Below are 25189 nucleotides of genomic sequence, written 5' to 3' on the forward strand. Positions count from 1 at the left end.
TTTTATATGTGTTGGAAGCTACCCAGAGTGGCTGGGGCAACCCAGCCAGATGGGCGGGGTATAAATAATAAAATTATTATAAAGCTGTGAATCAGGATAATTCTGTGTTATATGGGGTGACTGATCCCTGCTGTCTTGAGCATGCTTTACTCTAGACGTGCATTTTTATACCCATTACGTGGCCGGAGAACGGCATTGCAAAATTCGGGGGAGTGTGAATTTAGAAGGGTGGCTGTTTCAGTTCATGTACTGTTTTGGAAAGCATGAATTTGGCAGTTTTGCCTCCAGATGTGAACTGAATTGAATTCTTCCCCTGTCCATACCTGCATTACACTGAACTGGTCACCTGCCATTTCTGACATCGGCACTGAAATCCACTATGTGGAATACCGCAGACTTCTTACAATGGCTAGATTAAATGTCCTTGACTCTGTGATATTGTGGGGAAGGTACAGGGGAGTACCATATGCCCAGAGAACCTGTCATTGTGCCATGGGTGTGGCTGAGTCCACCAAACACATTCTCTTGACTTGCCCTTCTTATGCAGAGGTTAGACAAAATTTTATAGACCCACTCCTATGTCAATTTAGCTTCCTACCCGAAGAAAACCAGGTTTTACACTTGCTGAATAATGTCACTAGAGCTATACCTTCCTTGGTGGCCAAATTTCTTTTTTTAGCTTTTAAGCGTCGCAAGACTATAATTGACTGTATTGATATGGGGCTATCTGTTTAGCCCATTTTAGTGTTGGCTAAGTTCTAAAATCTTCCTGGATGTTTTAACTGTGTATTGACAAATGTATTTTTTTCTGACTGACGGTCGAATAAAAGGTTGATGACGATGATGATGATGACATCGGCACGTTTCTTGGAAGAGCCTGTCTGCCACCCTCCTTGGCAAGCATCTCCTGCCACGTCTCTTCCTGCTCCCCTTTCCCAGACTCATGAATGGTCGTGTGACTCAGGACTCCTGCCTCCCCTTCTCTCTGTAGCTGCCACCTCACTCCACCCCTCTGCCCCCAGCTGTTCTCTAAACTCCAGGCTGACACACATGTAATGGCAGGGTGGTTTTATGCTAGTTCCCTCTCCTCCCTAAGAGGTCTAGGCCACTGCGCAAGTACAGCCTAGCGCTTTGGCAGTGCCTGCCACCTTACAGGCAGCGGCATCACCCGTTCAACCCTGTCCTCACTGGAAGGCACACGTGTATCTCTCCCCCCCCCCATCTTTCTCCTTGCCTGCCACCTTGCTGCATCTGCTGCTCTAGACAATTGCTGCCATCTCCCACATAGCAACCCAGCATTCTGCTGCCATGACAACAGGACAGCGTGGGAAGGATGGAGGGTTGCTAGGGATGCGATGTGGCACCTTTCTTGGAGTTGATTACAGCCAAAGCATAGGTGCTATAGTACCTTTAGCCTCATGGTGGTAGGACCCTCAGTTAGGACACCCTTCAGGTGAAGCATGAAATGACTTGCATGTGCTATTTCCAGACCCTAGCAGGCTGGGTTAAGTGGATAAAATTCCAAATGCCTGTACTTTTAAGGCAAGGCAAGATTATGTGTTCTGGTCCTGTCTGAGGCACTTCTGCCTGAGTGAAGTTAGTAGGCTGTATCTGGTCCCAGCCTGACATTTTGATATTCCAAAACTGTGCAAAACAGCACACATCGCTCAGAAGATGTACACATGCAAAAGATCCCAGGTTTGGTTTCTGGCATCTCCAGTGACAAGGGTCAAACTCTGATTGGCCAAAGTCATTTCTTTCCTGGCTCCTCCTCTGGGTGGTGCTTCCTGAATCAAAACCCTTGAACTTCCTAAAATCAAATAGTTTCCTCTCCTTCTGAGTTTGTGAGTGAGTGTTTGAGGATGTGATGGGAATATCCTGTAGACCTCGAGCAAGTCAGAGTACAAAAGTCCTGCTGTAAGGCAGCTTTCTGCATTCTAAAAGGGAGCAACTATTGTCCTTATCATTTGTATGTGAACATCCATAAGGAATATTTGTGTCTTCTGACAGCAGAGGAGAATGATGATCTTGAAGATCAGTAGGTCTGGCCAGGCCAACACCCCTGGCATATCCATTCTGATGTTCTTCCATCTTCCAGCTATAAGATAATACATCTTCTGCACTTATATCCCTGAAACATCATGCCCTTTAGTTCATATTTCCCTTTGTGAGAATAGTTCCATATTGTCTGAGAACCTGGCTCTTGGAAGCACTGTATAAAGGACATAAAGTAGGAAAATAAAGGCTGATTGTCTTAATCTGCATAATTTATTCTGAGCACTATTTCCGCTACCTCCCCTTCTAATTTGTGCAACATGAATACAGCTCTGGATTCTGGGATTTTGAGGGAGGGGGGGAGAATCCCCTCTTGCCAGCTTAGCTCTGCCTATTTGGATACCAACCATGAAGCTGCACAAACACCAAACTTTTAAAGCACTCCCCACAAGTTCTGGGAATTGGAGTTTACCTAATGTTGCCATATTTCAAAAAGTGAAAATCTGGACACACAAAAATGACATTTTTGAGGAAATTCAGCAAAATCTAGACTTGTCATGTCCTGATTTTCCTGGAAATTCCAGCGATTTCTGCCCAGACACTGCTTCCGACTGCCATATTCCAGGTATGTCCAGGAAATTCCAGACATATGGCAACCCTAAAATTACCCATCACAGAGCTACAATTGCCAACTCCTTTAGCCAACTACAGCTCTCAGGGGAAGTCAATCTGACAAGGCATTGGCTCCCTTAGAGCTGGCTCTCCCTTTAATTTTTTTTGCAGCCATAACCACAGAAACCATGGTTGGTTCACTAGATGGAGCTGCAAAATTTGGCTTGCCTGGCTGCCTCCTGTGGCCTGCTGTGTGGGCTTCAATCCCTCCTGGTTTCATCGTCTGCTTCCATCAGATGTGCCAATGGGACACGGAAGGGAGCAGGGAGGGGAAAGAGCATGCAATGCTGCAAAATGAATTAATCCCCCAAACAAAATAGTTCTGCAGCATGAATAGACACGGTGCTAAAAACAAGTTCAGCCAAAGCACAGGGGAAGACAGCAGGGCGTCCAAGGAGCATCTGAAGCCAACTCACTTGACTTGGCTTGTCCCCCACCTAACGGCTGCCTTTTGGTGTGAGGTTCCCTTTGGGCACTCTGCATTATGGGAAGAGGTACGGCTGGCTGAGCTGCACAGCAGAGCAGGCAGTTGGATAGAGAAGGCGAACTGAAGGGGGGAAAGTGGCTTAGAGTGGCATGGCATGGCTACTAGCCGTGACAATCTGGAATTGCAGGGCAGCCCTATTCTGTCAAGGCTGAGTTGGGGCCATGAGAAACCCCATCTAAATCCAGGCCTGAAGACAGACCCTCCAGGTGTCCCTGTTTTGCAGGAACAGGCCCGGATTAACAGAAGCCGCCCCGGTTTCTGATTTGATCCTGGAATGTCCGCTTTTCCTTAGGACGTCCCTATTTTCATCATTGAAATGCTGGAGGGTATGGAGTTATGTGACACCCCCCCAAGCCAAGGAGATAAGCAACTATACAACCTTTAGAAGACATCTGAAGGCAGCCCTATAGCAGGCATGTCCAAAGTCCATTTTGGGGGTCTAATCCGGTCCCCGCTGGTTGGTTTAATCTGACCCCTGTGGCAGTTTAAAGCTCAACAACTTCAATCCTTAAAAAAAATGGCCCTTCACTTCATCAAATCTGGCCCACTGTGAGGGAAGGGTGTTTTTTTTTAATGTTTAGTGTTTGGGTTTGTTTTTGGTTTTTTACGTTTTTATATATGTTGGAAGCTGCCCAGAGTGGCTGGGGCAACCCAAGCCCAATAATGAAATTGTTGCTGTTGTTGTGGAATAGGAAGTCACTATGATGGACAAGTCACCATCTTAATTCCCATATACGGATGGGAATAGGAAAGGCTGTTTGTGAGGAAGGCTGAATAAAATACTCCATGGAGGAAGGATTATAGAACACACTGGTGTATAAAAAATGCTGCCTATGCTTCATGAATAATGCTAACCCCTATTGTGACGTCATTGTGGTTGGTGATGTCACAGACAAGGGACAGTGACTTCAGGTGTGACTTGATGTCCAAGCCCAGTGGGCCAACACGGATGAGGGAAGTGGAGGTGCGAAGGACTGCTGTGCTGTTTTAAGGACTGCTTCCCAGGATTGCAAGTGAGTCAGACACACAGCCTTTTCTCCATAATGTTCCAGCCCCTTTAAGGACATCCTTGTCTCGTGTGTGTGGGGGCGAGGACTGTACTTTGCTGCTGTCCTTCCACATGGCAGGGCGGAGAAAGGGAGGGAGGGAGAAGGAGGGAGGGGAAAGGGACAAGTGCGTTGCAAAGCGTGACTGAGAGAGTTGCATCCCACACAACTCGCTGCTCTGCTTGTCAAAACCTGGCAGGCTGTTGGGGGAATCAGCCCCTTGGAGCAGCTGAAATGGAGGGGGTTGGGGTGGAGAGAGCAGGGAAGAGAATGAAACCCCTGCGACTGTTCCTGGGAGAGGATTAATTTGGCAAAAAAGCCAGGTATTGAATAAACTAATGGGTAAGAACTCTCCTTTTTTTAGCTGCTTCTTTGCTGCCAATGAATCTGATTCCCCAAAGCCTGACTCCTTTTCATCTTCTGTCTGAAATGAGGGGAGGAACCAGCTGGGGAACCATCAAGGGCAGAAGGCTGAGAGTCTGGGGAGAGGCGGTGGGACAACGGTGGGAGGTCAGAGAGAGAAGACTGAGGAAAAGAGGGATCAGAAGCTGAGAAGGTAACAGGGCTTAGTGAGCGGGGAGAGTCTGTGGAGAGGGCAGTCCAGAATCAGAGGCTGAAGCTGAAGCAGGAGGGAGGGAAGAGGGAGGCCAAGAGGCAGAGGCGAGTCAGGCTCCCCCTCCTGCAGCCACAAACTCCCCTCCCTCCTGGTCTCTCAGAACCAGAAGAGGCAGGAAAAGGGTGAAGGAGAGAACTTCACACAAGCGCAGTCTCTGCTTGCTTGGGAAAAACCCTGGAGAGGAGCGGACATATGCAACTCCAGGACATGAGCTGCCCTGACCCTTTGCCAAGTCTGTGAAGATCTCCATTGCCTCAAGGACTTATTCCTGAGAGATGGATTGGTTTAGGTACTGCCTGTGCTCAGGGTAAGGAGCCTCTTCTTCAGGTGGCAGATCTGGGGGCTGCCATGGAAAAGCAGCAAAATTACAAATTACTGAAATCTATTTTGAGAATTTTTACTATGATGGGGGTGCTGTGTGGATTTTGCACCTCAGGCATCCCAACATCTTGAATCATCACTGGTCTGGGGATATATATATATATATACTAGTGCCTGATAACTGCAACAAACATTATCTCAATAATCCTTGCAGCAAGCCTATAAGGTAGGGCAGTATTATCATTTCTGTGTGTAGGTGTTGGGATGTAGGAAGGCATCGTTTTCTGTTCTGCCCTGTATCAGATTCATACAGCACTGCTTGCCTTCCACTGCAGTTCATCTTCCACCGAAAACTACGTTGCTCGTCTCTGCCCACAGTGGTGAGATTACATAATTTATGTAATTAGTTATGTAAGTTACATTTTCATTACGCTCTTCAGCCCCATTGATTTCATTGCAAAGGAGGGGAAACATAATCCGTTATGCATTGTTTGCAGGCTGAAAGCAACAGCAGTAAATACCAATCGTATTCACTGGACTGATTTACGTTCCAGACATGAGACAAATAAGTGAACCCTGGCAATTTCCACTCCCGTCTATGTTTTAATCAGAATCCTTAGCTGAAAGTGATGAGGCAATTCTGGCAGGCCTAAGGCTACCTAGTCAGCTCATGACTGATGTATATTGGAGTCAGGATCCTCCCCAGCTCACAGCCCTTAGCTATTATGCTACACCAGATCTCAGCTGCAAGGCTGCACTATCAAGTTCAAACTTCACCACAGCCAGGAACTCAGTAAGTGACACCAGACAAGCCATTATTCACCCTCAACTCCACCCTCTCCTGTCTGTGGGAATAATCCTGACTTTCCTTGTAACAGGAACGGGGAGCCTTTGGTCCTCCAAATTATCTTGGGCTCTCATAAGGCTCAAAAAGCATGGGCCAAGGATGATGGAAGTTGTAGTACAACAAGATTTGGAGAGCCCCAAGTTTCCCATCTCTGCCTTAACATGGTTGTACGAGTTTCTGAAAGGATGTTTGTGAAGCCCTTTGAGTACTTAGGGGGGCTAATTCTAGATAAAGGCAATTAACATAGGTTAATTGTTCTTCATCTACCTGGAATACTCCCATTTATTTTTCCCACCCATCCAATGTGCATGCGTATTGTGGGAATTCAAATCTTTGTTAATGATTCTGAGGGGACACACACACACACACTGCTTTTCAGTAGGGGCAGTTCACCCATGAAATAGAGAATGGTTGTTATTCTGAATTAATGTGGAGTACACAATACAGGTGTATAGGATGCATGCTCTACAGCCAGAGTGTGTGTTGCTTCCTGTGTGTGTTATTGACAATAAGTTGGCTGTTCCTTGGCTTGCTGGATGAGTTCAGTTGCCTGCCAAACACATTGGTGTCAATTCACATATATTGCAAACATATTTGCAGAATTTCAAATATACCTGAAAAGTTCTGATTAACGTATGGTGGTGCTTGTTTTTGTGGTTGGTTTTTATATGGGTTTTAACTATATTATTTGTGCCATTGTAAAGCCACTTCCGGCCTGCCCAGGAGGTGGGGTTGCGGGCTTCGCACCCACCCCCACATGAGCGGGGGCTGGTTTCAGCCCCCGCGAGAGCAGGGGAATCCCGGCCGCAACTCCCCCCCCCCCAGCCAGCCAATCGGCTGGGGGGGCGTGGCCTGTCCTATTTAGGGCCAGTGCAGAGGGGGCTCGCCCTCTTTTCACCGGCTAGCCCCCACGTTTTCCCACCCTCCCTCCCTTAGGGTAGGCTTTAGGTAGGTCTCTGACTTTGCTATGGACTTCGGTCTGTTGCCGCAAGGGGCATGGTAGGAATTTTTCCCAACTGGCAATTTACAGCCATTCGGTTTTTCACCTACCTCGTAGCAACTCGCCACAACTCCTCGGCATTGGCGGTTAGGCATTGGTAAGAAGAGATTAAGAGGATGTGGGGGGGGGAGGAACGCCATCACCTCCCCCCCAGAGAATGAAGGGTGGTCCGATAAAGGACTCCGGGGGGCGTGGCCCTGTCCGAAGCCTATGGAGGTGTGGGCCAAAGGCACGCCCCCGAGCGGTGACCCGGGGGAGCTCCTAGTTGACGTGCCTCAGCAGGAGACTCCCCCTCTATGGTGTTAACCCTTCCCGTGTCTCCAGCAAATGGGCTGGAGCCGGATAGTCGATAGGACCAATGCCTAAGCCAATGCCTCTCATTCCTGAATTCAATAAAGTTGTGGCCTAATTCGCCCATTTAACCTTAAATTATGGTGCCTTGTGTCTTTATTTATCCTGGTGGGGGGCAGGAACTCGCCACACAACCCACCCTGTAGTGTTATGGAAAAGGGCAAGGCCGGCCCACCCATGAGGCAGACTGAGGCAGCTGCCTCAGGCAGCAGAATCCGTCAGGGTAGTGCTCTCGTGGGTAGCCTGCCGTCGCCACTACCACAAGAGAAGCAAGGGGAACTGGTGGTAACAAGGAGAATGGGCAGGGGTGGCACCTTCTTGTTTCACCTTAGGTGGTGACATGGGATGGGCTGCTTCTTTTTGAATGGCATCTAATCTAACAGTGTTGTTATTATTCATAGAATCATAGAAATTTAGAGTTGGATGGGACCCCAGTCCAAACCCCTGCAATGCAGGAATCTCAGCTAATGCATCCATGACAGACGATGTCTGGGTGGAGAGTTCAATGGGGGGCAACCCCAGTCCCAGAGAGTCTGCCTGCTCACATCTGTCTATAAGGTTGCACAGCAAGAATTTCCATACCTTTCACCGTTCCTAGAGAATCAGCCATACCATGTGAGCCATGGACAGCTTACACATGGCTTTTCTCTTGAACCTGCAGGCTGTTTGGCAAGGAAAGTAAATCTGTGTGTTCAAAGTAACTTCCCTTTCCATGGTTACCACAAATACCAGCCCAAATGCTTCAGAGATGAGGCAAGGCTTCTGGGTGTGTCTTTTAGTCAAACATCAGAATCTGCACTCTCTGTCTCCGCAGCAAATTAAACCCTGCTTCAAAACTCCCTCCCAGTCTCTGTTTGCGAGAACTTGCGACTTTGCAAGGTCTCTTAAAGCGGTGCAGGGCTGGCTCAGGGTGGGCAGCGGGAGCAGCAGGCACCCAGAAAAATGGGCCCGGGGTGAAGCCAACCAGTTCTTGCTTTGTCCCCACCCTCCTCTTTGCCGAGTTGTAGAAGGTCAACACTGAGGATGGAGGAAGCTGCCCCGGGCAGTGGCGTAGCGTGGGTTGTCAGCACCCGGGGCAAGGCAAGTAATTTGTGCCCCCCTACCCGTGGATTTGCGCCCCGTAACCCGTGGATTTGCGCCCCTAACCCTAACCCCCAGATGTTGCGCCCGGTGCGGCCGGGCCCCCCTGACCCCCCACGCTACGCCACTGGCCCCAGGCAGTGGCTCCCCCTGGACCAGTTGTATGTAAGGAGGCAGGCAGGTTGGGCCTGGCTGAGGGCAAGTAGAGGTTGTTGGGGCATTGGCCTGCCCACCCTAATGGACCTGCCTCTGAGGCTGGAAGGTCTCTCCAGAAGGGTGCAGGGCCAGCCTGCCAAGCAGTGTGGGTTGGGGGAGGCTGGGACTGGCATGGGAGAGGGAACTCTTCCAGAATCAAGCAAGCAGACCTCTGATGAGAGTTGTAGGCCAAAACAGCTGAAGAGCACCAAGTCGTTGAAGTCTGCTTTGCATTAATGGTGGCTTTCCGTTTTGCTTTTGGATAGTTTGGTCCTGAGATAGACATGGTTGTATTTTCCATTCTAATTTACTTCTCTTCCTCCAAGGAGCTGAAGAGCAGTTCACATGTTCTTTGCAAACAGTCTTCTTAATGCAGATCCTTAGCTTCTAACTTCAGCCGTTGAAGCTTATCAGATGCCTTCAGGCAGTCTTCTAGGTTTCAAGCTTCCATAGCCGATGGCTAATTCTACCCTGGGCATTTCTTCACAGGGGGACCCTTTTTCTGGGCTCTAGTGGGGGTTGGAAAAAGATGATGAAGCCAGCAGGAAGCTGGGACAATGTGGGTGCGTCGCTATGGAGACGCCAGCAGTACTATCACTGTGATGCAGGGTGCCATTCCTCAACCATCCTCTTAGTATGGCATGTTCCTGCATTGCTGAATACTGCGGGAGATCCGTGTCTAAAGGAGAAAAATGGAAGAACTGGGCTATTCCTCTGTGCGTTCCTCTGCCGAAAGAGAGTTGGAAATGGGAGAAAGAACACCGTCTAAGGGTTGATACATGACCAGCTCATGCAATGGCACCCATATAAATTGCAGTATTGGGAGAGGACGTGGCACATATATCTTGACATGCTATATGTATTCAGAATCCTGATTTTGCAACATGCAGGTGCAAATAATAGTACTGGATCCCCAATGCTCTAAGCTTTCATAAATTCCCAGTGCTTAAGGGGGTGAGGTTAGTGTGAAAGTTAAACTGTGAGAAACTAGGAAAGGTGGGGGCAGGGCAGCCCTCTGTTATTGCCCTGTGGACTTCCCTACCCTTCACTATGGTTAAATAAGCTGAACAAGTTGTGCCAAATAAGTGTGTTAATTTTGTGTGCTTTATACTGGTTGCAAAATTCAGCTTTTCTTGATGCAGGCTTTTTAAACACCAGAACAGGTTGCACAGGTCCATTTTATTCAGGTGCACTTTTGTGCACGCTCATCCGCACACAAGCACTTTAATAATAATAATAATAATAATAATAATAATAATAATAATAATAATAATAAATTTATTTATATCCCGCCCTCCCCAGCCGAAGCCGGGCTCAGGGCGGCTAACAACACCAAAGTAGTGCAACATTATAAAAACATTATAAAAATTAATTAAAATCAAAATTGATGGCAACCATAAAGTTTTGTAAAGATTGCCAAAGGAGGGAGTCAGGCTGCACCCTGACCAAAGGCCTGGCGGAACAGCTCTCTCTTGCAGGCCTTACGGAAAGATGTCAAGTCCTGCAGGGCCCTTGTCTCTTGTGACAGAGCATTCCACCAGATCGGAGCCACAGCCGAAAAAGCCCTGGCTCTAGTTGAGGCCAGCCTAACCTCTCTGTGGCCTGGGACCTTCAAGATGTTTTTATTTGAAGACCGTAAGTTCCTCTGTGGGGCATACCAGGAGAGGCGGTCCCGTTTCATTCAACTCTTTCTCTGCATTTCCCTTCCAGACTTTAATGAGTGGTGCTTGATGGGATGCATTTTCACTTTGTCTTGGTGTCCACTCCCCTTAACTAATATTTCCCCAGCCTCCATGAGTTTCTGGAAACCTGAGGTCCATTGTGAGCATGCGCCCAGGTATTTATCTACATGTCTGCAAGGTCAAATTTTTAAAAATTATTTTTGAGAAACACGTCTTTTGATATATCAGACTTGCAAAAAGCAGCGGAACATAGGTCAACAATGTGGCCCCCACAGACACACATGAGCCTTCAGAGTAAGTAAGTAAATTTTTATTTATACCCCGCTCTCCCCAGCCAAGACCGGGCTCAGGGCGGCTAACATCAAATATCAAATACATTAAAACACAAACAATTGATTAAAATGCAGCTTAAAAATTAGAATCAGGATAAAATCAAATGATTGCCCATGAATTACAACCATAGGGGTCAGGAACCTCAAATATTTATCAGGGCCAGCTATCCATGTTGGTCCCACATGAGCTGATAAAAGGGCCAAAGAGGTAACTTACAGGGTCCCATAGAGGGGTGGGGGTCAAACTGGGCCCAGACCGAAGACCAGGTGGAACAACTCTGTCTTGCAAGCCCCGCGGAAAGATGTCAAGTCCCACAAGGCCCTGGTCTCCTGCGATAGAGTGTTCCACCAGGCTGGGGCCAGAGCCGAAAAGACCTTGACCCTGGTTGAGGCCCGTTTAACCTCCTTGTGGCCTGGGACCTCCAAGATATTATTATTTGCGGACTGTAAGGTCCTCCACAGGGCATACTAGGAGGGGTGGTCCTGTAGGTACGAGGGTCCTAGGCCATATAGGGCTTTAAAGGTTAAAACCAGCACCTTAAACCTGACCCTGTACTCCACCGGGAGCCAGTGCAGCTGGTATAGCACTGGATGAATGTGGTCCCGCGGCAAGGACCCTGTAAGGAGCCTCGCAGTGGCATTCTGCACCTGCTGGAGTTTCTGGGTCAGCTTCAAGGGCAGACCTGCCTTTCCTGACACCTGCAGGGACCTGTCCCCTTGCCTTTCCCTCTGGTGAATGGAACCTCTTTTGGCCAACATAAGACTTTTTCTCTCCATTATAACAAAATAGTTTCAAGCCTAATTGCAGCCTGGGGTGATATGGGGTTGCAGCTCAGGTGGGGAGCGCTGGGTGCACATGTGGTGTCCACATCAGTATTTCCGGCTTGCAGATATTTTCACGGGCCCACAAAGGTTGTATGTGGAAAGATCTTGGCCACTTGGGTGAGCAACGCTAGATAATACGGTGCTGTGTTAAGTGCTGTGTGGATCTTCCATTTTAAATCCAGATGGTTGCAGAAAAGCAACACCTCCTCAGTGCTAAAGGGCTCTGAGCATTGAAGGAACGTATGCTTTGCAGTCAAGCATGTTGAAGATATAAGCGTGTGAGGGGATTTAAGAGCAGCTCCTCCCTACAAAGAGAGGTTGCCGCTGCTGCTCTCATCATACCCAGCCCCCTGTTTTGCAGGTTTCTGATCAGCTTGTCCATGGCAACAGTTTTTAAAGGGGAGCTGGCAACACCAAAGGATTAAGACTGTTCCTATAGGCAGATTACTCTTGGCACCGTCTGTTGTGTATACACATGAAACACATCGGTGGATCTGGGTGTTAGGAGTATAGGCCAAGAACTAACATGTCTTTGCTCTGCATATTTCCTTAGCCACTGCAATGCACCTTCAGTCCTTTCCCTTCAACTCTAAACATTCCTAAATAGCCGCCCCAGCGTGCCATTTAGCTCCCCTCTCTGCCACAATCGTTGTCAAATAATTCCCAGTTCTGCAAAACATGACTATTTGAAACAGACAAACCGCAATGTTTGGTATGAATGTAACGCAGAATGCAGATTTTTCTCATTTGCAAAATGTCCAATGTTAGGGTCAGAAATCCGGTCCTGCAACTGCAAGATGGGCTTGCAGAGCAAGCAGAATGATTGGCGTGTAGCCTAGCCTGGGGAGAGGGGAGCAGGAGGAATGTTTCTATTTTATACACAGTTGCACTGCCTCCTAATTCCATTGTGCTGGCTATATGTGTGTGTGAATGTTCAGAAGATGAGTGAGGGAGGCATGGAGCTATAAATAGTATATTCAAAGAGGAGTTTCTTTTTTTAAGAAAAGCTGCTTGGTTTGTCGGAAAAGGGGGAGGTGAAGGGTTAAAGGGATAATTTGCACCCATATCTCCCAGTAGGATTAGAGATCAGTCATATTAAAGAGAAAAGAACCTTCCATTCCGTCAGAAAGAAAATGGAGAGTACAAGTTGGAACACCTACAAAAACCATAAGAAAGCTCACTAGCTTGCTTCCATTTTGACTAGTGGCTGCCTGAGAGCCCATTTCATTCTTCCTGGGTGCCCTGTTCCTGCTGTCTTGCTTTCACCCTTTGGGGAAGAAAATGTTTCCCTTTGCAAGGTGCCTGAGTGACAAGGAGGTGATGCTGGTGATTACATCCCAAAACAAGTTGCTCTGCAATGCTTTTCTGTGGCTACAGCATGCGTGTTCTGTTCCACTACGAAGCCAGTGGCTTGCCAGCGCCAGCATTTCCCCTCTGGCTTTTGGCAAACCTTCGCATTCCCTGCTTTAATTTGAGCCCTGAATCATTCATATCTCCATGACGCTGGTAAGTGTCTTGATAGTGCATCTGCACACCCGTCCTTGTTGGTATAGAGATATGTGGCTTGAGAGGCAGCGACAGGATGGAGGAAAGTCGGCTCCTAGTCAGGAGTTGCATTGCAGAGGCATCGTGAGTCAGGGGCTGAGGGAAATTAGCAGATGTAGCGACAAGAACCCACCTCTAGAATGACATGCCGATCGGCACTTGAGAAATGAAGTGAACCAGCTGTGCCTGTGCTTTATATAAAGGCTGATTCACACAACTTGAGGGGAAGGGGCTCTGGTTCAGTCCCTGATAGCAGCTCTCCGGGGCTGGCTGGGAAAATTCTCTGCCTGACAACACGCCTGCCAGTGCTGACAATACTGAGCAAGATGACCAATGGTCAGATGGGGAATAAGGCAGCTTCCTACTGGGGAGCTTCTGTGTTGACTGGCCCTGCAAGTGCTTGGAAGTGCTCGGAGAGCCAGTGTGGTGTAGTGGTTAAGAGCGGTAGTCTCGTAATCTGGGGAACCGGGTTCGCGTCTCCGCTCCTCCACATGCAGCTGCTGGGTGACCTTGGGCCAGTCACACTTCTCTGAAGTCTCTCAGCCCCACTCACCTCACAGAGTGTTTTTGTGGGGGAGGAAGGGAAAGGAGATTGTTAGCCGCTTTGAGACTCCTTAAAGGGAGTGAAAGGCGGGATATCAAATCCAAACTCTTCTTCTTCTTCTTGGAAGGAGGACAGCCAGGGCCAACCCGAGACATTTTGTTGCCTGAGGCATTGTGCCCAAGACCAACCAAGTGATTTTGGCACCTGTGGCGGGAAACCCTGTGAGTCCCTCTCCCTGGGAGTGAAAACACAATCGTAATTTGTTAAATACCATATTTTTTGCTCTATAAGACTCACTTTTCCCCTCCTAAAAAGTAAGGGGAAATGTGTGTGCATCTTATGGAGCGAATGCAGGCTGTGCAGCTATCCCAGAAGCCAGAACAGCAAGAAGGATTGCTGCTTTCCCTGCGCATCCTGTTCTGGCTTCTGAGATTCAGAATATTTTTTTTTCTTGTTTTCCTCCTCCAAAAACTAGGTGTGTCTTGTGGTCTGGTGCATCTTATAGAGCGAAAAATATGGTAATGAAGAGTTTGCTTTGTTTTCATAAAACCCCAAACCAATAGCTTGAAGCAACCACCTTATGCTGTCTGGCGATAGGGCCAACCCTGGAGACAGCTCAAAATCATGGTGCCACTTCCAGGTTCAACCCAACGTGCCAAGGTTTTTTCAGATCATGGTGTAATGTGTTATATTACTATTTGGGTTTCCTGTAGCACTTACTAAATGTGGATTATTATCCCCAAAGCAACAGTGAGCAAGCCAAGCAAGCTATGCTTCTGGAGCCTATGGGCTGCTTCATACATCATGTTCTCCAGGACTGAACAAAATATTCTGTGGCAGATCCTAGTCTAGGAACCTGCAGAGCAGCAGGAGAACGTTTTTTTGGGTGGGGGGAGTGGGGGCTCCCTCAATTTGGAATGGAGAAGCAGCAGGAGGAGGAGAGGATGATTAACCCTTTCTTACCTGCCATTTCTCTCCTGCTCTCTCTCAGCTGTATTTCTGCCAGTTGTAGCTAACATAGATCTGGGAACTCTAGTTGGGGGAAACAGTGTGGAGGAAAAGAGCAGGCCTCCTTTCTAAACTGCCATCTCTGACACTTTACAGGTGATCAGCTGGTCGGCCACCAAATTTCTAGTTCACCCAAACACAAAGGAATGAGGCAAGCACATTTTGCCAACATGTATGTGTATTATAGGGACGCGGGTGGTGCTGTGGGTAAAACCTCAGTGCCTAGGACTTGTCGATCGTATGGTCGGCGGTTCGAATCCCCACGACAGGGTGAGCTCCCGTTGCTCGGTCCCTGCTCCTGCCAACCTAGCAGTTTGAAAGCACTTCAAAATGCAAGTAGATAAATAGGTGCCGCTCCAGCGGGAAGGTAAACGGCGTTTCCGTGCGCTGCTCTGGTTCGCCAGAAGCGGTTTAGTCATGCTGGCCACATGACCTGGAAGCTGTATGCTGGCTCCCTTGGCCAATAAAGCGAGATGAGCGCCGCAACCCCAGAGTCGGTCACGACTGGACCTAATGGTCAGGGGTCCCTTTACCTTTACCTTTATGTGTATTATATATGGACCCTCACGAGTGAACTAGGATTAGCTTCAGCTCCCTGTTGTGTACACTCAATTGCAAATCCTAAGTTACCAGTACCTGTTGAAAGCATTTCAAGTACTGAGTCTTCTTTTTGTGGGGTGTGTTTGTGTGTGTAGAATAATGCCTTACTTTTGTACAGGACAAAGATCCCCATCATTCTGCATGTTAAAACTGTGCCTTCAAGGTTATAGGGAAAGAAGTTAGTTCACAACCACACTGTGAATTTAAAACATTCTTATACAACTTTAACAGTCATGGCACCCACCACCAACAAGAATCCTGGGAAATGTAGTTTGTTAAGGGTGCTGGGAACTGCAGCTCCGTAAGGAGTCTCCTGGCAACTCTCAATCAGTCTTAACAAACAACACTTCCCAAGATTCTTTGGCAGAAGCCATGACTGTTTAAAGTGGTGTAAGAGTATTTTCAATGTATGGTGTGGATGTGATTTAGCTCTTTTCAGCAGGGCTGAAAATTGTCAGACCCAGTGAGAAGAGCCAGGGTACCCATTCAAGATTACAATACAGATTACGCTTAATCTCTAATCCTCTGTTGTAATCACAACCGGTGGTGCGATGTGTACTTATGGTATGAAGTGGGAATTGGTGATTGGGTAAGCATGAAATTAATGGGGAGTAGCCATCAGTTGTTAAATATTATTATTTTGAAAAGGCTCTCTGAAAACCACACCCATTGACCTAGAATCCCTGCCCACTGATTCCAGATCTGGGTGGGTGGACACTTACTAGTGAGAGAACTGCACTCTGCAGGTTTGAAGGTGCTCTTCCCATTACAGTTTTGGCAGTACATAAATTAGCAAATAAGTACAACTGTACTCTTCGTTCCAGATCCTGGCATCGAGAAACAGGTTGCTAGGCTGAATCTTGCCTCATGTTAAGGCCTGATATCCATTAATTTGGGCTACAAGGGTATGTGATTCAGTTGAATCAAATGAGCCTCAACTGGCTTAAAATCGCATCCTTTGATTTCGTTGGGATGCGGATTGGGCAGTAAGCTGTCACATCCCTGACGCTGCCTGCTGAAACTAATGGCTCCCTTGGAACAAAGAGCTACTTTGAAAAGGGCCAAGAGTCCCCAGGTTCAGCTGTGGATTTTTAGTGCTGGTGCCAATGCAGCCCACAGGATTCGGAGGATGCCTCTTTCAGGCAGCCCCTCCCAGCTAGCACTGGCATTAAAGAAAGAGATGGGAGCAGCTGGATCTGTGAGAGCTGCTGGGATTTTGTTTGCAAGGCTTTGTGGGGCCGCATGAGCCGCTTGGATGCCTGGGCTTGTAAGCTTGCAAAGCACACCTGCTGACCAGCAAAAGGTATTCCCTAACAAGGGCTTGCAACGGGAAACCCTACAGTTATCCTTTTGAGCTTTCAGCCAGGGCTGCTGGATTTCCATTTCAAATTAGTGCTATACAAAGCGCTTGTTCTGGAAAACCTTCCCGTGAAGTGATGAGGTTCAAAAATATAGGATGCCCATTATGACATCGTGATGATTATATGTCACATTTACAATACACCAAGAGCTTTACAGCGCTTTCTATGCCCTCCAAAACATCGTGGGGAGGCAGGGATGTAAGGAGGCAGCGGTTTCTGTCCTGTCCTGCGTCCGTTTGTCGCAATCAGCAGTTTCCAGTCTGCTACAGTTTGACAGCGGCTGAAACCTACATTATTTGTTTTACTATTCCCTGCGGCCAAAACTAAAGTAATTAATGGCGTAATTAATTTCAATGCATTTCAGCTGTAGCTTTCCCCTCCCAAAGCTGCCATTTCCAGCACCCTTAAGAAATTACAGTTTCCAGGATTCTTTTGGGGGAAGCCATGGGCATCTCCTCCCTCTGTAGGCCCCCTGCACCCCCTGAAATTGGCTCTGGGGCGGCCCTAGAACAGAGTGTGAGGGATCATTCTGACTGTTGTTGTTGTTTAGTCGTTTAGTCGTGTCCAACTCTTCGTGACCCCATGGACCAGAGCACGCCAGGCCCTCCTGTCTTCCACTGCCTCCCGCAGTTTGGTCAAACTCATGCTGGTAGCTTTGAGAACACTGTCCAACCATCTCGTCCTCTGGCGTCCCCTTCTCCTTGCGCCCTCCATCTTTACCAACATCAGGGTCTTTTCCAGGGAGTCTTCTCTTCTCATGAGGTGGCCAAAGTATTGGAGCCTCAGCTTCAGGATCTGTCCTTCCAGTAAGTACTCAAGGCTGATTTCCTTAGGATAGGTTTGATCTTTTTGCACTCCATGGGACTCTCAAGAGTCTCCTCCAGCACCAGAATTCAAAAGCATCAATTCTTCGGCAATCAGCCTTCTTTATGGTCCAGCTCTCACTTCCATACGTCACTACTGGGAAAACCATAGCTTTAACTATTTGGACCTTTGTTGGCAAAGTGATGTCTCTGCTTTTTAATATGCTGTCTAGGTTTGTCACTGCTTTTCTCCCAAGAAGCAGGCATCTTTTAATTTCGTGACTATCATTCTGACTGGCAAGCGGCAATGCTTATGCCAATGGGACATTCATCATAGCATGACATTGAATTCCACCTGTGTCTAGAGGAAGTTCAATATTACACGAATGGCAGCCGTGGACCTAGTAACATCCCTAATTTTTTGGAGTATCCTATATAGGAACTCAAAGCTTCTTCCCCATACCATTATTCCCCCATCTGCTAGGACTTGTGCTTGCACTATATCAGCCTGCCCCCTGTCCAACTCTCAGCAACTCGTGTTTATTGCATATGCGCATTATAGAGGACATGGGAACCACTGGCAATATAGGTTGTTTGCTGTTCTTCTACACCCAAGTAAGCAGAATAAATGCCCTCCTTTTTGTATTATTTATTATATGTATATTATATACCGCCTTCATCATAAGATCTCAGGGTGGTTCACATGATAAAACTATGTACATTGTATCTCTCCGAAAAGAGCTAGAAGATCCAAGAAAGTGTAAATTGGCCACTGGGACAGGTCCTCAGTGGAAACGAATACATCAGATTTCACTTATTACAGTCAGTGGAATAAAATTACCACCTGCTATAATCTGGCTCCCACCTTCCCCTCCTAGAATGAAGTGAAGCCCAAACTACATCTGTTAAAAGCCACCTACCCAATCTCCAGCCAGTGAAACTGATACAGCTTCATTGTGGTCAGGTTGGGGGGGGGGTCACTTGTGCATCAGCACAAAAGGGGACATGGGTCTGAATATGCTAATTTAGTTGCACAGATATATATTTAGAAGCAATCACTTTAATTGAGATCAAAATAGAATAGAATAGAATGTACCTCACCATAGTGGGGAAGGCTGTGATTGAGTTATTTGTATGGCTGCTCAGTCAGTTTCTCCGGGTGCTGCCAATTGATGGATGATGGGCAATTCTGAAAGCCCTTGCTCAGGCATAGGCAAACTCGGGCCCTCCAGGAGTTTTGGGACTACAACTCCCATCATCCCTAGCTAAGAGGACCAGTGGTCAGGGATGATGGGAATTGTAGTCCCAAAACATCTGGAGGGCTGAGTTTGCCTATGCCTGCCCTTCCTGGTCTCCTTTCCTCATGTTCTTTATGTTCAAACTGGACTTGGACCAGAAGGCCCTCCTCTGACAGCCCTTCAAACAGAGAATGGTCCTCTGTAAAGAAGGACGCATGGGTTTGCTAAATTATTCATTTATGTAATTGTTTTAGAGGAATCTCTGGTGTAATCTCAGGTGTAATCTCAGTTACTCTACTGGTACATCTCTCTCTCCTTTTTGCAGTTTAAAGGAAGGAGATTCCCTGCAATTGTGGCTGCCTTTTATCCTTTCCATGAGCCTATTTCAGTCTTTCTTTTGGGGTATTCATAATCTTTCCAGCCATAGGAGCCAACTCCTGGGGACCGAGACCCCTTCACTCCCCCAATAAAATATTTGAGCCCAAGTCGATGGGCATTGTCATTCAACTGGTATGCATGAGCTATAATAACAATAACAATAATAATAATAATAATAATAATAATAATTTATTATTTGTACCCCGCCCATCTGGCTGGGTTTCCCCAGCCACTCTGGGCGGCTTCCATAGAAACAAAAAATACACTAAAATATCACAGATTAAAAACTTCCCTGAACAGGGCTGCCTTAAGATGTCTTCTGAATGTCAGGTAGTTATTTATCGCTTTGACATCTGATGGGAGGGCGTTCCACAGGGCAGGCGCCACTACCGAGAAGGCCCTCTGCCTGGTACCCTGTAGCTTTGTTTCTCTCAATGAGGGAACCACCAGAAGGCCCTCGGCGTTGGACCTCAGCGTCCAGGCAGAACGATGGGGGTAAAGACGCTCCTTCAGGTATACTGGGACGAGGCCGTTTAGGTCTTTAAAGGTCAACACCAGCACTTTGAATTGTGCTCGGAAACGTACTGGGAGCCAATGTAGGTCTTTCAAGACCGGTGCTATGTCTTGTGATTGATTATGTGGGGTGGGGTTTACCTGCCCCCCCCCAATATTTTATTCAAGTTGGTACTCTCGTTTCCAGCCCCTTCCCCACCACCACTCTTGCACATCCTTCCTCCTTTGATGAACTTGGAATTGAGGTACATTTGACTGTTCCCATTAATGCTGATTTCACTGCTTAGTTTAATTATTCCTGCTGTTTTCCTACATTTTCAGAGCTTTGGTTGCTATAACAACAAAATGTAGGGATTTTTTTAAAAAAATCAAAGACGTATTTTTGTTAGCTTCTCTGACTCAGAAAGAAGCAGTCGGATTTGACAAGGATAGGAGTGATGGAAATAACCAAGATAAAGCGTGACTGGCAGGGAGCTCTTTGCAGAGTGGCTATTTGTTTGCTTGCTTTTTATTTATTTCCTTGCTTATTTATTTATTCATTTACTAACTCCCAGTTAAGATTTAAAAAGGGTTTCTCATCTTGCGTTTCATAGTTCCATCTGCAATCTGCAGACTGGGATTTCAAAAGGTTCCAGTTAGCAGCACACAAAGTGCTTGTGAAAAATCTGGCCTGTCGTGAAACAAAAAGAGCCGCTGAATGCTAGTCACAGTCTGGTTCATACGGAGCAATCTGTTGCTTCCCAGTAAATGTGGTTCAGTGTATTGGCTTGTTTGTCTCAGTTAGCTGAGGAAGCTCTGAAGAAGGCCCAAGATTAGGACTGACAACTTCTGTGTCGTCAAAGCAGAGGAAATGCATTGTTTAAAAAAGGACGCAGATTTGCATAAGATGTGTATAAAGTAAAGGTAAAGGTACCCCTGCCCGTACGGGCCAGTCTTGACAGACTCTGGGGTTGTGCGCCCATCTCACTTAAGAGGCCAGGGGCCAGCGCTGTCCGGAGACACTTCTGGGTCACGTGGCCAGCGTGACATCGCTGCTCTGGCGAGCCAGAGCCGCACACGGAAACGCCGTTTACCTTCCCGCTAGTAAGCGGTCCCTATTTATCTACTTGCACCCGGAGGTGCTTTCGAACTGCTAGGTTGGCAGGCGCTAGGACCGAGCTGCGGGAGCGCACCCCACCGCAGGGATTCGAACCGCCGACCTTTCGATCGGCAAGTCCTAGGCGCTGAGGCTTTAACCCACAGCGCCACCTGCGTCCCATAAGATGTGTATACAGTATATTAATTTATATGCATAGACATCCATTTACTATAACTTAAACAGAAGTGCAATACATCTCATTATAGTGGGAAAGACTTTGACCAAGTGACCACTGGACCTGTTTGGTCTGCTACCCAGGTGCCAAACTGTTGACAGGCAACTTCAAGCTACCTTCCTTGGAATCCTTACCTTTAAATTAGCCTCAAACTGGGACAGCTTTTTTTAAGGGGCCTTTAGGGGGCGCATTGGAAGATGGCTGACAATACCATCTCTCCGACCCACACGGGGTAATTAAGATGCTGTTATGGGAGTAGGCAGCCTCCCTTGTTGCCCCAAGGAAATGGGGTACACCACCCTTGCCTGCTGTGCCCATAAATCACAAAGAAAAAGGGGGTGAGGGCCCTAGGCAGAATGCCCCCGTGTGGACCTCAGCTCTGCTGGACGCTGTCTCTGATCGCGCACTAGTTGCAGCAATTTGGAATAATTAATTCCAAAAGAAGCAAATGCACATATTTCAAGTGAAGAAGGGGAGTGAAGTCTGCTAATTTAAGTGACCTCTGCGAAAGAAGACGACGGACTGGAGAAACAGGAATATTTTACGATGAAGATACACCAAAGGCTGGGTGTGTTGGCAACGGGGCTGAATGGGGGGGGGGGGACCTTTTTTACTTTCCTTCTGTGTGATTTACAAGAACCCCTCCTCATTAGAATCGTCGGTTGAACTGACCCAAGCAGGATGATTAAGGTCTGTGGGGAGATAAACTTTAACCAAAAGTATGCTTTATGGAGATCGAGAAGCAATAAGAGCTTTTGGGAATGGCGCAGCAATTAATTCAGAGTCGCCATCTTGCCAAAGGATTTATAGCCGAGAGAAGGAACGGACTTGTTTTCAGACTGCATTCCTGGTGAATCTCCTCAGAGGTTTTGAGAAAGGAGGCAGATTGGTGAAGATTAATGACACTAAGACTGTTTTGATGTATGGAAGTGATGTTATATGGAAAACGTCTGGATATGGCTACTGGATAAAAAAAATAATATCCACGCAGGATTACAAACTGTTCTAACCAGCTTGCGGAGACTATCAGAGGTCACAAAGAGAAAGGAAAAATATATGAAAATAACAACAAGAGATGTGGAAAAATAATAAGAAAGGACTGGATAGTACTGTGAACATCATAAGGTTAGATTTGTGGACATTAAAACAGCAGTAAGAAGCAAGAAGTTGATTGGATCCCTTCGGAAGTTGAAATATGGGTACCCCATACAAAAATTTAAAATTCGGCTGTGTAATTTGGAATTTATGTAATTTGGTTTGATTTGATGTGATTGGTCAGTTAATAAAAAATTATTCTTAAAAAAACAAACTGGGACGGCTTTTCAAAGAGAGGGCACCTTCAAATGTAACGCTGTCCACTGTAAAGCGGGACCCATAGCCACCTTATGAGGCAATGGCCAGGAGGCTGACATGCACAAATTGGTTTGAACTAGCCAGCCATTGTGAAGAAAGGAGTGGGTTGCTCTGAGCAGGCTCCTTCAGTTGTCGCTCATGAGAGACTGTCAACAATGTCTAGGCAACACGATGACCATATACATACGTAATAGACAATCTTTATAGAATTCCTTCAAAACATAAAAAGTTCAAAATGAAATCTTTAGTCTCAAAGTCTCTGAAAATCTTTAAATGAAGCGAGGTACCAAACTTTGTACAGTGGAAGACAAGCTGTGAAGCTTTGTGTATTCAACGATGATGTCCAACACTGAACAGTAATTCCAGATATTGACTACTGTTTCGTAGAATTCTTCGTCACCGTGGTGGGTGGATATAGAATGCTTCATAAACCCATCTTATTTCGAATGAATATATATAAATGAAAATATCAAATGCTGTGGAACAGTGCTCAGGTAATAATGTAGTCACTGCTCATGAGATACTGGCATGGTTTCAATACTACAGTGGTACCTCGGTTTTTGAACGTAATCCGTTCCAGAAGACCGTTCGAGTTCTGAAACGTTCAAAAACTGAGGCACCATTTCCCAGCCAACAGGACTCAACAGCCGACAGGATCTTGCACTCAGCCGAAGCCACCTCAGAAGTTCGATTTCTAAGGTGTGTTCGAAAACGGAAGCATTTACTTCCGGGTTTATGGTGTTCGAAAACTGAAACATTCGTCAACGGAGATGTTCAAAAACTGAGGTACCACTGTATTTTAAATTGTTATAACCCACCCTGGGACCTTAAGGTGAAATGTGTGTAATAAATTAAAATAATAAGAGAAGGGATGGTAGTTTGGTTGGTTGGTATCACAGTGGTGGGTAAGATTGGACTAAGCCTTGGTCCTGGCTTCGGTGTTATATTCCACAGACAGGCCTCAATGGTTGCACTACACTTGTGGCAATAACAGTAATGACATGTATCCCAGGGCTGTTATGAGCATGTAGAGTTTTAAAGAAGAAATATTGATGACGACGATGACATGATAACCTGTTTTAAACACATCACATCGACTTGAACCCTGTTAAAGTTTCAATGATGGTCAGTCACTGGAGACTTACATCTATGGCAGGAAGACAGCAACACTCCCCCTTTGTTTGCCTCTCAGCAATTAGTACTCTGGGGGACCCTGTTTCTGTACATTAAAAAAGGAATTAGGATTCTTTAAGGCTAAAAATTGAGTCTTCTTAGTTTGCACTATACAGTGCAAAAACAGACCTGTACAGCCACCTAGCAGGAGAAAGCTGGATGCATTCAATAATAGTGGTCAGCCAAGACAATGACCCTGCAGGTGTCTGTAAGGACCCCTTCCTCATCATAGGAAGAATCCCCATAAAGGTGAAGTGAAACCATCTCCAAAACCCTTTTGACAGTCTCAATAACAATGGGCATTACCGTATTTTTTGCATCATGACACTCACTTTTTTTCCTCCTAGAAAGTAAGGGGAAATGTCTGTGCGTGTTATGGAGGGAATGCCTACGGGTGGCATGCCTACGGATATTCCTCCTCTAAAAACTACGTGCGTGTTATGGTCGGGTGCGTGTTATAGAGCGAAAAATACGGTATATAAGGGTTGGATCCTGAGCTTGTCCCAGAAAAGGGAAATTACATTTAGGAATCTTGATTACATAATTAGTGTCACCATGATCACTAAGACTGCACTTTGTTTTAAACAATTTTTAATATTGTGGGGTTTTTTATTGCTGTAAACTTCCATGCAACCTTATAGTAAAAGGTGGCTAAGAAACTGAAATTATTGTGATGATTATGATTATCCTTTTATGCCATAGTGGATTCAGTAGGACATTTCAACATCTTTATCCCAGACTGCATTTAAATGGGAATGGTTTTTAATGGTTTCAATGGTGGATTTTTAAAGATGTTTTTAATTGTATTCTTTTATTGCTGATGTGTTTCCTGCCCTGAGTTCCTTTGGGAGGGGTGGTGGGATATACATTTCATAAATAATGGTTAGGATTGTGCTGTAAATCGGATGCTTTTGAGAGGAAAGCTCAAACTGAGTTCAAAGGGAAGGCACAGAATAGGTGGGAATCTTCCACATGCATTTGGGAACAAAGGAAAATACAATCCATTCAGAATGGCACAACCTTTTTAACCCTCGTACAAGTTTTACAATCAAGATGGTTACAAAGATTAATACACAATTATTAATATGGATGTGATGAAGAAAACCTAGGGATGAGGACATGTCTGACCCTGTGCAAGTGCTGACACAGAGATTTCACATGCAATTCCACTGGTCTGTGTGCAAACTCTACACCCTAGTTACTCATACATACCTACTGCCTCGGGGTACAATGGAGATTGTGTGAATCTCTTCTGCATTGGTGCACTGCTGTTGCTGAACTGACGGGTGGATTTCTGTCCATGCAGATATGATATACGTCCTTGCAGACCTGAGCCCAGTTCTCTGTGTCTGGGTATTAATTTCACATGTAGGGGAGATCATTTGGTCTCGGAATGACCACGTCTCTACCACTCATTGTGTACACCTGCTCTTAAAAGCAGCACGGGTCCTGCATGGGGTGCCTTCCAGTGAAACCTTTCTATAGCAGCGCAGCACGGCAGATTGTGACCCAGGTAAGAGAACTGTGGCGATTATGTGCTGTGATGTAAGTACAGTTGGCTAGAAATGCTCCCTCAGCACTTTGGAAAGGAAGCAGCCAGGGCAGAATGTGCTGCTGCCTGAATATGAATCATTTTCAACGGTGCCGTCAGTTGGGATATTTAGGTGCAATTAGCATTAATTGGTCCTTTGCTGGCAACATCAGAATACTGGCTGGACCAGCACATTGAGAAGCTCTTTGAGGGGGGTGCACACATGTCTTCTAAGAGAGGCAATGGTATGGATGGATTCCTTCTTGGTACTCAGTGGCGTAGCGTGGGTTGTCAGCACCCAGGGCAAGGCAAGTAATTTGCGCCCCCTAACCCGTGGATTTGCACCCCCTAACCCTAACCCCCAGATGTTGCGCCCGGTG

At 46.6% G+C, this 25189-nt stretch overlaps 1 protein-coding gene and 1 long non-coding RNA gene across 2 annotated transcripts in view; both read left to right on the forward strand.

Moving 5' to 3' along the window:
- The window catches only part of AGAP2 (ArfGAP with GTPase domain, ankyrin repeat and PH domain 2), a 119872-nt gene that overhangs the window by 19024 nt on the left and 75659 nt on the right, over positions 1-25189 (forward strand). The gene's annotated exons all lie outside the window — the stretch shown is intronic.
- On the forward strand, positions 17975-19055 carry LOC309363075. The gene is made up of 2 exons (XR_014165223.1): positions 17975-18132; positions 18881-19055. It is a non-coding gene; the product is annotated as an uncharacterized lncRNA (long non-coding RNA).

The sequence above is a fragment of the Podarcis melisellensis genome (assembly GCF_964234715.1).
Source record: "Podarcis melisellensis genome assembly, chromosome: 2".
Taxonomy (NCBI): Eukaryota; Metazoa; Chordata; class Lepidosauria; order Squamata; family Lacertidae; genus Podarcis; species Podarcis melisellensis.